Here is a 14649-nt window from a genome sequence, read left to right on the forward strand (position 1 = left end):
CCCCTTCCCCTGCACTGCCTTAAACCATTTTGTCCCCATCATACCCAGAATGGACTTTTCAATCCTTACCTCTACTTTGCCCCTTATATCCTTTCTTTCTAACATATTCTCCTGAAATTGTTGGACATTTTATTGATGAGAGATTTGCACTCAGTGGTGAAAAATAATACAGAGGGGTCCCTTGGCAACATTTTACAAAATAATAATACTGTATCAAAGCCAGGATACTGACATTTGATACAACCCACTAATGTTATTCAGATTTCCCAAGTTTTACCTGTTCTCTGGTGTGTGTGGGGTGTGTGTGTGTGTGTGTGTGTGTGTGTGTGTGTGTGTGTGAAGTGTATGATGCAATTTTATCACTTGTATGGGTTTGTATATCCACTAACAGAGTCAAGATACTGAACATCCTGACACCACCAGGATCCCTTTTATAATCACAGTCACCTCTTTCTTCCCCAGTCCCCCACTCCTAACCCCTGGAAACTACTAAGCAGTCCTCCATTTCTAAAATGTTCTGTAACTGGAACCGTGTAGTATATAATCTTTTGGGATTGGATTTTATCACTCACCGCAATTTCCTGGAAATGCATCCAAGTTAAGCGTTTGGTTTGTCAATCATACCTCAACATAGTTTAAAAAATAATTGCCATTTAGTTGATGTTTGTTGACTAGATAAATATATAATTTAATGATTGAATATGGACAGTGCCCTAATGCCCAGGTTGTTTTTCCTGAAAACCTTTGCTTTAGATACTTTTTTACATCAGTTTTCTAGAATATTGCATGCTTCCTGGTTTCATGTGAATTGAACATACATGAAGAATGTATTTTCTTTTATCATTATGGCACCTTAAACACACCAAGATAAAAACAAACACTTTTGTGGGGAGAAGAAGAACTTTTAAGCTCCTACACAAAATGTGGATGAAACCCAGTTGGCCGATATGTAGCAGAGAAACCACAAGCAGGAAGCAGGGAAGGGAGCTATCAGATAAGGAATCTCAGAGCTTATCCTTACTAGCCAGGGTTCTCAACTCTAGCTATACAGGACAGTTATCTGGTGAGTTATTCAAAAGCGTTGATGCTAGGGCCCCACAAAGATCAATAAAACTGTAACTCAGGGGGAGGCAGACTCAATCCAGAACTGATATTTCTAAAAATGATTGTTTCCACTTGGCATCCAGCCTTAATTTTGATTGAACACTGCTCAGGTCTTATTAGCTTTTATGTATTTTGAATATCACCTCTAACTAATCATACTTCACATGGCGTTCTAGAATTTAACAGATTATTTGACTTTGATTCTGAGGTTCATCAGAAAATTAAAAGAGAATTCTGATGTCTTTGATAGACAACAGAACAGGTAACATAAATTGTCAGGTACCCTTGGTAATCCTATAAGCCATTCACTTTATAAGTCTGCTTCCAGACTCCTGTGAGAACTTCTTTGTGCTTCTTCTCTGCAATATGTCCTTTAGTCTATAATGAAATTCTTTTAAGAAGTTTTGACAAACTTTGGTGATTCCCTCCCAGTATCCTTCTGCCACTCTTTCTTACTGACAACTATCATTTATTTTGGGGTGGCAGTGTGCCAACTAAAAATCCCAGTTTCTTAGCGTGGGTGTCCTTGAAGCTGTGGATGGCCATGTAACAGAGTTATGGTTAATGATGTGAAAATATGGTCCTATGTGGGAGGTCTAGAAAACTACTGTCACCTAATAAAATACTGACTAGACAAATCTCGCGCACACCTTTCTGCTTGACACTCTTCCCCGTCATTCTTATCCTCAAAGAGATGACACGAATGGAGCTGTGGCATCCGTCTTGTGACCATGGGTTATGCACTATGGAGGATGGAACAGGAAGCTAGAAGAAGCCTGGTTTCTTAAGCCCCTTCACTAGATTTAATCTGAATGTCCCTATCTCTTAGCTACTGAGTGAAATAAACCACTTATTTCTTGAGGATTCTATTATATGGGACCAAATGCAATTATATTTTATAAAAGAGTCGAAATCATCGAAGACAGTTAGCTCCTATGTAAAATTATGGAAGCTCCTTGCCCGATTTCCATAAATTCAGTTCCTTAACCATCTAATATCACTTGCTCTACTTTCTCAATGCTTGTCTTATCTCAGTCTTTTTTTCACATCATTGCCCACCCCTTGTTCATACTTAGACCTTGCTATTATGATCTAATTTTTTCCTAGTTATCCTTTCCTCTTTCCTCTTTGATTATAGACGTTTGTTCACAGGTCTCAGGATAAAGTTCTGCACCAACCAAATACTTACATGCTCTCTTACAGATTGCACTCTACCCTTTTGAAACCAGTATTGAGATACTACCCTCTGGCTGTCGTAAATTATTTCTCATTCCGTAAACGTACCATATTCTCCCACATCCACCTCTCCCTGACAAGTCATTCCTTCTGCAAAGACTGACTACTCACCTCTCCTATCTATGTAGCTAACTCCTAGTCTTACTTTTAATCCTCAAAAAAGCTGTCTCTCCCAGTGATGTTTTTTTCCTCCCCTTTGTGCTCTCACAGAGTTTCATAGATATTTTTAATTTGGAATGAAATTACTTGTTTACGCGGGTATCCACTACACTTTGAGTACCTTGAGGACAAGAATAAATTCTTATTAATATTGGTGCTCTACCCTCCCCACTCAGCACCTACAAAGCACTCAAAAAATATTTGTTAAGTGAATGTTGACTCTCAGTTACCCAAACTTAGGAGAAACAAAAATGCAAATTAAACTTTCATAAAGTAATAGCATTCCAAACCTTCAGAGCCAAGAAGTAATTCTTTTTGTCTCCGTGGAGTTTTCAATCTAGTTCCAAACCTCCTGAGTAATAGTTAACACTTCCTGAGGCATGTATTTATCCATCTTTGATATTTTGTGCACACATTTCAGCCAAGGTGCACATATAACTGAGAATATATATGAACACATAACACATAATCCCTTTTGACTCCAGGAGAAAAAAGGGCTTCCCAGTGAATACCTACATACCTTAATGTTCTCAGGAGCTACCCTGAGTATCTTAGTTTTGGCTTTTGTAGAAGCAGACCCTGAAAAAAAATTTAAGTGTGTGTCATTTAATGTGGAGGCAACCAGGAAATAGTGGAAGGGAGTGAGCAGTGAGAGAGGAAAGGGAAGCAGTGTGATAAACTTTGCATTATCCAGCCAGCTACTCTCTGGGCATCTGAGGCTTGGTCCTGTTGAGCAAAGTTCGAAGACAGTGTGACCCCTGACCCAACATTGCAGTACTCTAGGGGGAAGCTAGAGTACTTAACCTTCAGCTCCATCACCATCAGCTGAGGGCCACTCCCAGAGACCTCACTGTACTGTACTGGCCTTTCTAGCCTTCTCACACCTGGTCTGAGAGAAAGCCCTCAGGTAGAAGTTGCAAGTGTTTGCAGAAGGAAGCCTTTGGCATGCACTGTCAAAGTGAGAGCCAAGGGATGCAGGTGACAGCATCTGCTCTCTTAGGTAATCTAGAATATAAATAAAATCGCATGTTCTCTAGTCACATTCCAAATGTCCCCAAATGATCAAAAGATATTTTTTTCCATGTTGTTATTTGGACTCTAGAACAATGGTAAAGTAAGGACGCTAAGTAGTGGAGTAAGGATATTTAAGTAAAGGATGATAGAAGAAGAACTATACAGAGGAGACTACTCAACAAAAAAGACTGTCCTTGAAGAAGGAGTGGAGGAAGTCTAGAATGAATAGAAGTCAGTGTAGAGCTGTCATCAAATTCCTGAAAGGCTGCTGTTGCACAGACAGATCTTTGTGGACTCGGAGTAGAAAACCAGGACCTAATGTAAATGTAACCAGTTTCTTGTTCTTTCCTTCTCACCCCCATTGCCAGATATATCTCATAATGTACACACCCCCTTAATGCCCAGATGGGGGAAGTCTTTTCCTTTTGATTCTAATGCTACTAAGAAACAAGTTTTAGAATAAACACTTCCTAGACCCAGTACAAACTTTCCCAGCTCCCACCTATAACCATGTGCAGAGGCTGGCTTTTTCCATCACAGTATTTTTTTTAAAGGCTGCACCTGTGGCATATGGAAGTTCCCAGGCTCAGGGTCAGATCAGAGCTACAGCTGCTGGCCTACACCATAGCCACAGCAACATCGGATCCGAGCCACATCTGCAGCCTACACCTACACTGCAGCTCGAGACAAGGCTGGATCCTTAACCCACTGAGTGAGGTCAGGGATTTGAATCTACATCCTTGTGGACATTATGTCAGGTTCTTAACCTGCTGAGCCACAACATGTACTCCCCATTATGGTAAATCTTTTTCAGGAAGATTATTGCTGTGATCTATCCATGGGGCTTTATCTAAGCCATTTGAATCCACATAAAAAAAATCCCCTAATTTTGAATTTCAAGAAGAAATTGTTGGATAATCTTAGACCCCCTTTTTTTCCAGAAGACTCTGAACTTACTCTGTACCAGACCCTCCTCAGAATATCCACATCAAAGGGAAGGGAGCTTTTACTAAACCATGGACGGTGAAATAAGCATGGTGATAGATTTCCTGTTACTCTCTTGCTCCTGGAACATTTCCTGAAATGGTTACTGCTATCATGATTAGCTGCCTATGCAATCATGCCTCTTACAAAAAGGAACGACTGCTTGTGTTTGTATTGCTGGAGGGTTTCAAACTGAGACTAGAGAACACTTGTTGGGAATGTTCTAGAAGTGATTTATACTTCAGAGGGTTGACTCAAATGGCCAATAATCTCTTCTTCCAGTTTGGAGATTGTATCATTCTATGAGACTTTTCCAGTTTGTTAAAAAATGTGTTTTCTTTGGGAGAATTGCCTCTGCATTCACTTTGGTAACAAATACTTCCATTAGACCAAAATAGTACTTTTTCATAACAACATTTTTGTAAAACTAAGATATCCAAGGGGAATTGGTGCCTTATTATCTGAGCTCATTATCTTGGAACTGGAGTCAGCATTAGCTTTGGAAATACTTGTGTGATTTTGCTGGGGGTTGGCAGATGGGCTGATAGACAAATGCCCAGCTGCTTGTCGCAGTTCTGATAGAGGAAGCCAGGCCCCCACATTCACAAGGCTGGCTCCTGACAGCAGGGACCACGGAGCAGTGGACCTGACATCTGCCTTTTCTAACCACACTACACGCCTTTACACGCACTACAAATGAGAAAGCGAAATGCAATGTTAATATCTCAACCAGAAGCCCAGGTGAAATATGTCAAGTGCATAAAGTTAATTATAGCATATATCCCTTCAAATAAAAGAAAGAGACCGGGAGAGAGAGAGAAAAAGAGACAGAGACCAAAAGTCAATTGTTTTGGGAACAGTGGACTATGGTGGTTTTACTGAATTGAATCCACTTTGTTTGCGTGTAACTGTTTATAAACTCAGCCTTCATGTTGTTCATGTCAAGACCATTCCTGGATCTTAAGAGAGAAATTCATATTATTTAGAGCTTGGACATGTTGTCTGAAGTTTTTAGGGGAGCTGTGATTTGTGTCTAAGTAATACCAAAGATGCCTGAGGCTAACCTCTGTTTGTGGCTCCCAAAGTACATGAATTTTAGTAAATACTGTAAATATTGCTTTGTCCAAAATTTTTAGTAACTAGCGCAAATGCTGCTTTGTCCAGACAGATTGTAGCAATCTACAGTGAATTTTCCCCACGTGTACATCACATTTAAAATTTATTCAGCACCGATTTCTTCTACCATTAAAATAATTCAAAATTATAGCTTTGAACATGGGCTGTATGTTCCATTTCACTAATTAACACAACATTGAAAGTTAGAAATAGTAAACAAAACATAGAAGAATATTTTTTAAAAGCCCGGTATTCCACCCTCCAAAAATGTGCCATAAATTGATCTGTAATTCTTTTGTGGAAAGATATTGCCTAGCTTCAGGAACTACTCAGAAAACTCTCTATATGTGAAAAAATGTAATTGGAGTTTGTTTTGAAATATTTTTTAAAAGCCTAAGTTGAGTTCATGGACATTTAAATGAATTTCTAGGAAATATAATTAAGGTAGTGGCTACCCAGCAGAATGATAAAATTATAAAAGTAAAACCATACAGAAAAAAAATACAGAAAAATTAAGCCCCTTATAGTTGTGTGGCTTAACGCAAGGAGAGTGTCCCTTCAGCAGAAGGAAGGGCTGCTTTGGAATTTTCCTACTTCAGGAGCTTCCTACTCTGTGCAATTAAGCTTTAGTTTATGGACTTGGATAGACAAAATGACAATTCCATTGAGGCTGGATTCAAAGTTAAATGCTCAATAAATACCTTATGCAGTGAAAGGCTTAGGGTTTCTTTGCCAAGCCTCCGCCTCCCGTCTTATATTGAAAGCACCCACCTTGTCTCAGTTCCACCTCTCCAGCTGCGCATCTATGCCCAGGTTGCTCCTACCCTTATATTACCTTGTCGCCCCAGCCGCATGGGCACAAAACTCAAGCTACATCCATTAGAATCCTTCCCCGATGTTTTTACCACTGGAACAAGGAAAAGAGATTTTCTTTCTTCAGGGTGGGCAATCTGGGATGATGTGGATTCTGAATCTGTGGGCAGCTGCGCCTTCCTGTGTAAAGAGGGCTTCTGAGAAAATGAACACAGAAAATAGACAAAGAGAGAGAACTTTGGGGGCAAAAGACCATCACATGGCCTATCTATCTTTAACGCTACATGGCTTCCTAATAAAAATTCCCTTTTGGGATCAGCTAGTTTAAGTCAGTTTGCTGTTATTCGCACTCAGAACATTCTGAGCAATATTCTGTTTGCAGTGATTGCTTGGAGCCATAGTTTGGTCAGAGAAAACAAATATACATTCAAAAGTATGTGCTATGTTCACCTTCACGGACCTTATCATTCGTAACCCACACAGTTGCTCTAGCCACTACTGTAATAATTTATATCCCAGGAACCATATTCCCATCTATAGCCCCATTTTCTTCCAAGATAGAGCTCAGACCAAGCTTGCATGGTGCTTTCCCTGTCCTGGCTCCTTTATACATGGTCTACAACAATAGAAAGTATAGAACTACCAAACCAAACCAAACCAAACAAAAACAACCCTCCCTGTTGTGCAGTTTTTAATAAGTCCGTTCATTCTGCTAATCAGCTCTCAGAAATACCTAAAATAGCATGATCACTAATGTTGCCAAACAGATGGTTTGAGGCAATACTCAGGATTGCCTGACAATGACCCTGAGACACTCTTGGCTCTCTGTGAGCAGATCTGAGACTCTGGGCGATCAGCGGTATGGATCGAACCCAAAGTCAGCTTTCTGTGTGACTGGTAGGGCTTCCTCCTTCTGGCAGGAGGAAGTGTACCTTCCCAGAAGCCCTAAGCTCTTCCAGTACTAGGCTCCTGACTCTCCCCTGAGAAGCTTGTAAACAACTAGTACCCAAACCCTGCTTGCCCAGCCCCTGAGTGGACTATAGCTGGCAAATTTGCTGTCACACTAGCCTTTTCAGGAGAGCAAATAGAGAGGGGCAGCACCCCTCCTGGCAGCTTATGGCCGTGCCAGGGAGTTCTTCAACCTCACCAGCCTCTCTGGGGATAACGACAGATTTATGCACGTCCTGTTTTTTTGCTGACCATTATTTGTACGTTTTGAAAATCTGTTCCTCACAGTGTGTGACACTGAGGAATCCATCTCAAGCCTTCTTGCATTACATGTGGGCAACCAAGGAATGACCCACCTTGCCCTATGTGTCATGTGGCGAAGTGGCATATCCTTGAGAGACATCAGGGTTAATTCTTTTAAACCACTGTTCTCTCTGAATTGCATGCCAAGAATAGCTACTAGTCTAGCTGCTTTTTATGCCTAACTTGAGCAGAGACATCTCAAGGACCATGTCGTGGCTGTGTGAATACAGCCTGAGCTAAAAGGATGTGCTCACAGCTGCCATCTCTTGGCCGAGCTGAGTGTCTGCTTTGATGAATTCAATTCAGCAACCGAATATCCAGGCTTTGCAGTGCAGCATATTGTCCTGGGCACTTTGGGGGATGAGAAAATGAGCCACAGTCTCTATCTGTAAACAGATCTTTGTATGATCACAGATATTATATTCTTGCAGCAGCTTATTTGTTTTACGGCTTGAACTTTTTTCACATCTGGAAGACTAAAGCCCAGCCTTTTCCAGACAGATAAACAGCTCTGTACTTGGGGTAAAAATACAAACATATCAGCTTAATCGTTGCCTAGCACGTCTCAGAGAGGAATGAGTGGGCTTTGCTTAGACACTAATGGCAAGTTTGAATCTTGGGAGCCGAAACGAAAGGGAGCACCATATTGGACTCAGGGATGCTAAACACAGAAGGGACCTGACGTTGAAATGAGCCGAATCTATAGCAAACACCCAAAGTTCAGATTCTTTCTGTTCACTCAGTCTTTCATAAAACCAAAGGCTTTGGAACCAGAAATGGACAACAAAGCAAAAGGGTCGGCAGGACTGACCCTCAGCAGGGTCAGTGGGGCAGATGGGATGTAGAGAGAGAGGAGCAGAGACGGGGCGAGAATAACTAGTGCAGACAGAGCGGCTTTTATTTCCCAGAGGACTTGAGGGCACATAAGTCAGACTGGTCTTAAAGTTCAAGGCCAGGGCAGAGAGCAGTACGTGGAAAAAATTATTATTCTTGCATTTATATTGTACGTAAATTATTCAACTTTCTTGAGGCTGATTTCAATACTGATGAAAACACAAAGAAGTGCTTGTTTCAACTTCGTGCAGAGTATCAGAAGCTACAGCTCCAATCATCCTTTTTAACCTTTCAGGCAACATAAATGAAAGCTGTGAAGCAAATATCTTTGCTGATGGCGAGATGAAATTTATTTCTGAAATGGAATGTAGAAGCTGAGGTACAACATTTCAGATTTTGAACTAATAAAGTCATTTTCTGATAAAAGTTGAGCATTTCCTGGTAAAGTGACTTTCGTGTCTCTGGTCAAAGCTCATTTACTCATTTTCTCACCCATTTTGTGACATGTGTTGAACTAATGTCAGCCTATTAGCTTCCACTTAGGGTGAAATTTTTTGACTCCTGTTTTAAAACATGTTCTGTATATTTTATCTGACATTGATTCTTTCTCTAGGTGTCAGTCTTCTATTAACATTAAGACTAAAGTTTACACAATTTTTAAAATGAAATAGCCAAATTAATGCAAATAACAGTTAAGGAAGAAAAAAAATCCCCAATTATCAAAGAAAGAATTATAATGACACTCATTTAACTAGTTGCTCTTTGCACATGTATCCAGTAAATATGTACTGGCACTTACTCTGTGCCAGACACTTTTCAAAACCCAGGAGATTAGTAGGGGACAAAACATGGAGGCAGACAGAGTAAAGGAGGTGGGAAATTAACAATAATAATAATAGATGGAATATAATCATACAAAGTATACATCTAACAACGCAAAGCATGTAATAATGGTAAATGCCATGAAGGAAAATGAAAAGCTAAAGGGGGTGGCTAATGTAATGGAAATGTCATTTGAGACACAGTTTTTCTGGAAAGCAAATCTGGAGCCAGTTTTGTATGAATGTTAAGGGTTAGTGATCTAGAGGCAAACAGTTTTGGATCTTTAATCCCAGCTTGACAGCTCATTAGCATTATGTTCCTAAGCAGGTTATTTGTGTCTCCCTAAACTTCAGTGCCCTAATTTGTAAAGTGGGGGTCATAAGGGACCCTTCTTTTAAGAGCTGGTGGGGGGTGCTTCAGTCCAATGTCTCATGCACACAGTGCTCCCTGAATGTTCATTCTTATCATCTGGTATTTGAAACTGTGATTATTTAAGAAAAAAAAGCATTCATGCTGCACATCACACCTAAGATAAGGAAGATATTTCGGCTATCATGGCACCATGATCACATCTGTGGCTCTGAAAAATAGACTTATAAGCAAGCTGCCTGGATCTCATTTATATTCCTCTGTATTTCTCCAGTGGTCAGTGGACTCACATTGTTCCTTATTAACTTATTTTCCTTGGGGTGTTCCTAAGTCATTTTTAGTAACTGTCTCTACTCTAGCAAAATGAAGTGTATAATTGTTTAACTGCCAGAGGTCAGAGTTGCCATTTTATTTTCCTATATCACTTCCAATGTAATTACCAATTTTCTAATCTATCTTCCAACCAAGTAATGCTACATCCTACACTGGTGGGGCGGGGGGGGTGTCATTATAATAAGGCATGAAAAGAAATAAACTAGCTTGCCTGTGAAAAGATAGCTCTGCGTATAAAAAGAATTCCCAAATTGGATTCTTAGCAGCATGGGCACAGGTCAGAGATGTGACTGCTCTGAATTGATGAAGCTTTTTTTTTTTTTTTTTTTTAATGCTTTTAAAGACAAGAACATCTGATAATGAGGGCAGATTATGGCAGACACAGCCTCTGCCTGTACTCTGCGTGACTTCACCGGCTCCTCAGCGCCGCATCCCCGGGAATGTTACTCAGCTTGATTGCACACCCTTCACCTCACTTCCCACACCACCTGGTTATTCAGATCACCTGGGGTGCGGGTGGGGAAATCATCCAAAAAACTACTTCCTCAGAGTAGTTTGTGAGAGAGATGAAGCAACTTGGGCCATAATGCATAACAGAACCAGAACCAAAACCTAAGTCTTCTGAGTCCTAGATCTCCACATCCATTGACTTTACACTCAGCTTCCCTGCTCTGAGTGAACATGACAGGCTCACCTCACAAGATAAACAAGCAGGAATAGACTAACAGGGGCGGGATGCAGTTTTGCATACAGTGTGGATTTTTCTATAAACCATCCATAAATGCCATCAACACAGGCCATATATAGCTGTCATATTATTTAAATATATTCTACGGAGTTCCCGTCGTGGCGCAGTGGTTAACGAATCCGACTAGGAACCATGAGGTTGAGGGTTCGGTCCCTGCCCTTGCTCAGTGGGTTAACGATCCGACGTTGCCGTGAGCTGTGGTGTAGGTTGCAGATGCGGCTCGGATCCTGCGTTGCTGTGGCTCTGGCGTAGGCCAGTGGCTACAGCTCCGATTCAACCCCTAGCCTGGGAACCTCCATATGCCGTGGGAGTGGCCCAAGAAATGGCAAAAAAGACAAAAAATAAATAAATAAATAAATATATTCTACTTTCACAAAAAAAAAGTGTGATAATACAAATGAGTAGTCAATGTTTAGATAAATTTAACAGATAATAAGATCATGTGTACTGAGCAAATAGCACCAATACTACAACAAATCTCGTGAAAGACAAAGCTCTAGCAAAGAAGTTGGAATGTGTCACTATGCTTTTGGTCATTGGATTGTTCCAAAATGAATCACTTATGGGGTGAGGTTTTATACAGAATCCATCTGGTGCTTGAATTTACAGTGGTCTTTTATATTTACTTACATGTATGCATAAAGAGCTACATCTGTAACTATTAAGAGAACCCATTATGAATTCCTGATGGTTGTGTCAGTAGGGTAAACATATGCAAGAGGCATCAATCACAGCAAATAAAATGGTATATGTACAACAGTGGAATACTACTCAACCATTAAAAAAAACACCAAAATAATGCCATTTGCAGCAACATGGATGGAACTAGAGACTCTCATACTAAGTTAAGTAAGTCAGAAAGAGAAAGACAAATACCATATGATATCACTTATATCTGGAACTTAATATATGGCACAAACAAACCTCTTCACAGAAAAGAAACTCATGGACTTGGAGAACAAACTTGTGGTTGCCAAGGTGGGGTAGGGAGGGAGTGGAATGGACTGGGAGTCTGGGGTTAATAGATGCAATCTATTGCATTTGGAGTGGATAAGCAATGAGATCCTGCGTACAGCACAGGGAACTATATCCAGTCACATGTGATGGAACATGATGGACGATGATGTGAGAAAAAGAATATATATATATATATATGTATATATATATATATATATATGTAGATGTATATATGTATGACTTGGTCACTTTACTGTACAGTAAAATTTGACAGAACACTATAAACCAACTATAATGGAAAAAACAAAATTCATATTTTAAAGAAAAGCAAATCAAGAATCCAGACTCCACTTGCCTAAACACACATGCAGTTATTGACAAAATTCATTAAATTGAATATTGCTTGAAAATATAGGTTAAAATATTATCATTTTCTTTCATTTTGAAATAGCGATTTTTTAATTTTATCTCACTTTCTTCATAATGAAATAATAATTCCAAAGTATACTTAACTAAGTTTTGCCCTTATACTCAAGCAAGAGAAGCTCTGCCCTGGATCCTGTGCTTTTATTGGTCCTGAACAACACAAAAAATATCTTAAAGACCCTCCCAGGTACCAGTCTTACTCAGAATCATTCAGTGCTACTACCGTACAGCCTGCGCTCTAAACATCTGTTCTAAGGATACACACCATTCAGGCTTCTGAGACACAGTTAACCACATCTCTTGCTTTGTATTCTAGAAACAAAGGCAGGAGCAGGTGAGGGCTGTGAAGGTTTGTGGGCTGTGCCCCTGCGGATGCAGCTGATGAGCATTTCTTCAGAGGGAAGCATGGAAGTGTTCAGGTAAGAGAACAGACAAATCCACCTAGGGCTTAGATGCTTCCTCTCAAACAGCGTGAATGCAGTAGTCTTACATAACATCCACTTCTAGGAATACCTTGTAAAGCAAAAATTCAGAAACTGATTTTTTAAAAATAGTACAAGGATTTTTTATTAGAGGACGTATTATATATTCAAAAAGGAACAACCTAGATTCTCAACAATAAAAGTATGAGTAAAGATAAGAATCCACCATTATGATGGAATATTGTGACCAAATTTTTTAAGTTATGTTTTTAAGGAATATTTATTGACTTAAAAAATATTAAGGGATAAAGCAGAATACAAAAACTGTGTGCTTCATATGATCTCAAGTTTTAAAAAGTATATATTGTCAAAAGAAAATTCAGAGATCTTTATCTGATATGACTATTTCATTGAGTAAGAAACAGACTATTTGCAAACAGGGCAGTTTTGAACCCAAAATGATATGATGTTCAGAAGCGTGACATTTCAGTATGGCTTATAAGTGAAAATGAGGAAGTTTAACCATCATAATTATTGGTTATTACAATGGACATTTCCAGATGGCAGGGACTGGTTAAAAGTGACTCTCATACTATTTTTGGAAAATGCATTTAGTTTTATTTATAAACATGAGCACCATTTATAAGAAATAACCTAAGTTAAAGAGTTGTTTAAATGATGTTGTCTGCTTGGGAGTCTTTATGCCTGGTCTCCATTTTATTTTATTTTATCAGTATGAAAGAAAATACATCAAAAATGCTCATAGTAGATATATGAGTTTGAATGAGTGAGGATCAATCAACAGTACTCAGTTAATAACTACTTAAAACAGGAGAATATTTGTTGTTAACACAAAGTCTGGAGGTAGGTTCTAATAGTATTCATTCAACAGCACAATTCTATTGTCAATGATTTTTTCCTAGTCTTCTGTCATGTTGCTTTTAGCATATTAGTTTTGGCCTTCAAATTGTTGTCTCATGGTTGCAAAAGAGCTGCTGCAGCTCCAAGTCTTATATACTCACAGGATTTCAAAGAGGGGAGTAAAATGGAGGAGGGCAAAAGAAAATTTTCCCTAAAATACAATCCTTTTTTCAGGGAGAAAAATCTTGCCAGCACCCAACAAAGACTTCCCCTGCATCTCATAGGCCAGAACTGGGTCATATGCTTAAACATGAAAAGAATAATGATTTCACTCACACTCATTTTAGACTAATCATGAGTATCCCCTGTGACTGGGGATTTCCTCACTTATGATTTAATTTAGATGAGAAAAAAAATCAAAATGACCATTGAATAGGTAATCAACAGTATCTCCCAATAAGAATTATCACTGAAAAGCAGAATTATAATTGATTTTTATTTGTTGTCTCTTTATGTATGTTGAAATTTTATACAATGAGCATTTATTACTTTGTAATAAAAATAGTATTTCTACTTAGAGAAAATGCCCAAAATATTGTAAAGCTCCTAAAGAGTTTTTCAACCTGATGACAAATATATGAATTAACTGGTCCAAGAGCCCTCAAGAATCACAAAAACATAATTCCATAAATTTGCAAAAACCTACCATGGCTCCACTGCTATTTATGACCCCAAATCAAATTGGCCTGCTCAATATGATTTAGGTTATAGCAAGGGGAAATGTTTGTCTTGCTAAATTTAAGGAACAATAAAAAGGACAGGATAAATCTGAATCTCAACCTTGTCAGACAAGACCAGTCTTTGTATGAACAGAGCCCTCCCCAGTACATGCAAATTACTTCTCACCCTGCTGCGAATTATTCCCTTCTTTTTTGGTGGCTGATATCTCTGGGTTCCAGATTTCCCAGGCAATGTAGCCAATTTTTAAGTCTAATAAATATTTTAACATATAGCCTTAAGGAAAAATGGAAAGAGGAGAATCCCAGGACAGAATTTCACAGCAGTTTTAAAGTAGGACTTTGATTCTAACTCCATGATCTTTTCTGCCTTTGAAATAATGAATTTGTTATTACCAAGAGCAAGGGGAAGCTACAAAGGCAATTAAGAGCTCATTTTGAAAAGATCCATTTAAGTTTCTCA

General features: G+C 39.1%; 1 long non-coding RNA gene across 2 annotated transcripts in view; it reads left to right on the top strand.

Moving 5' to 3' along the window:
• The window catches only part of LOC100514329, a 243374-nt gene that overhangs the window by 134336 nt on the left and 94389 nt on the right, over nucleotides 1-14649 (top strand). For both annotated transcript variants that reach the window (XR_002340407.1, XR_002340408.1), the window contains one exon: nucleotides 12483-12585. This is a non-coding gene — a long non-coding RNA (uncharacterized LOC100514329). The remainder of the gene's footprint in view (nucleotides 1-12482; nucleotides 12586-14649) is intronic.

Source organism: Sus scrofa, chromosome 18 (genome assembly GCF_000003025.6).
Source record: "Sus scrofa isolate TJ Tabasco breed Duroc chromosome 18, Sscrofa11.1, whole genome shotgun sequence".
NCBI classification, from domain to species: domain Eukaryota; kingdom Metazoa; phylum Chordata; class Mammalia; order Artiodactyla; family Suidae; genus Sus; species Sus scrofa.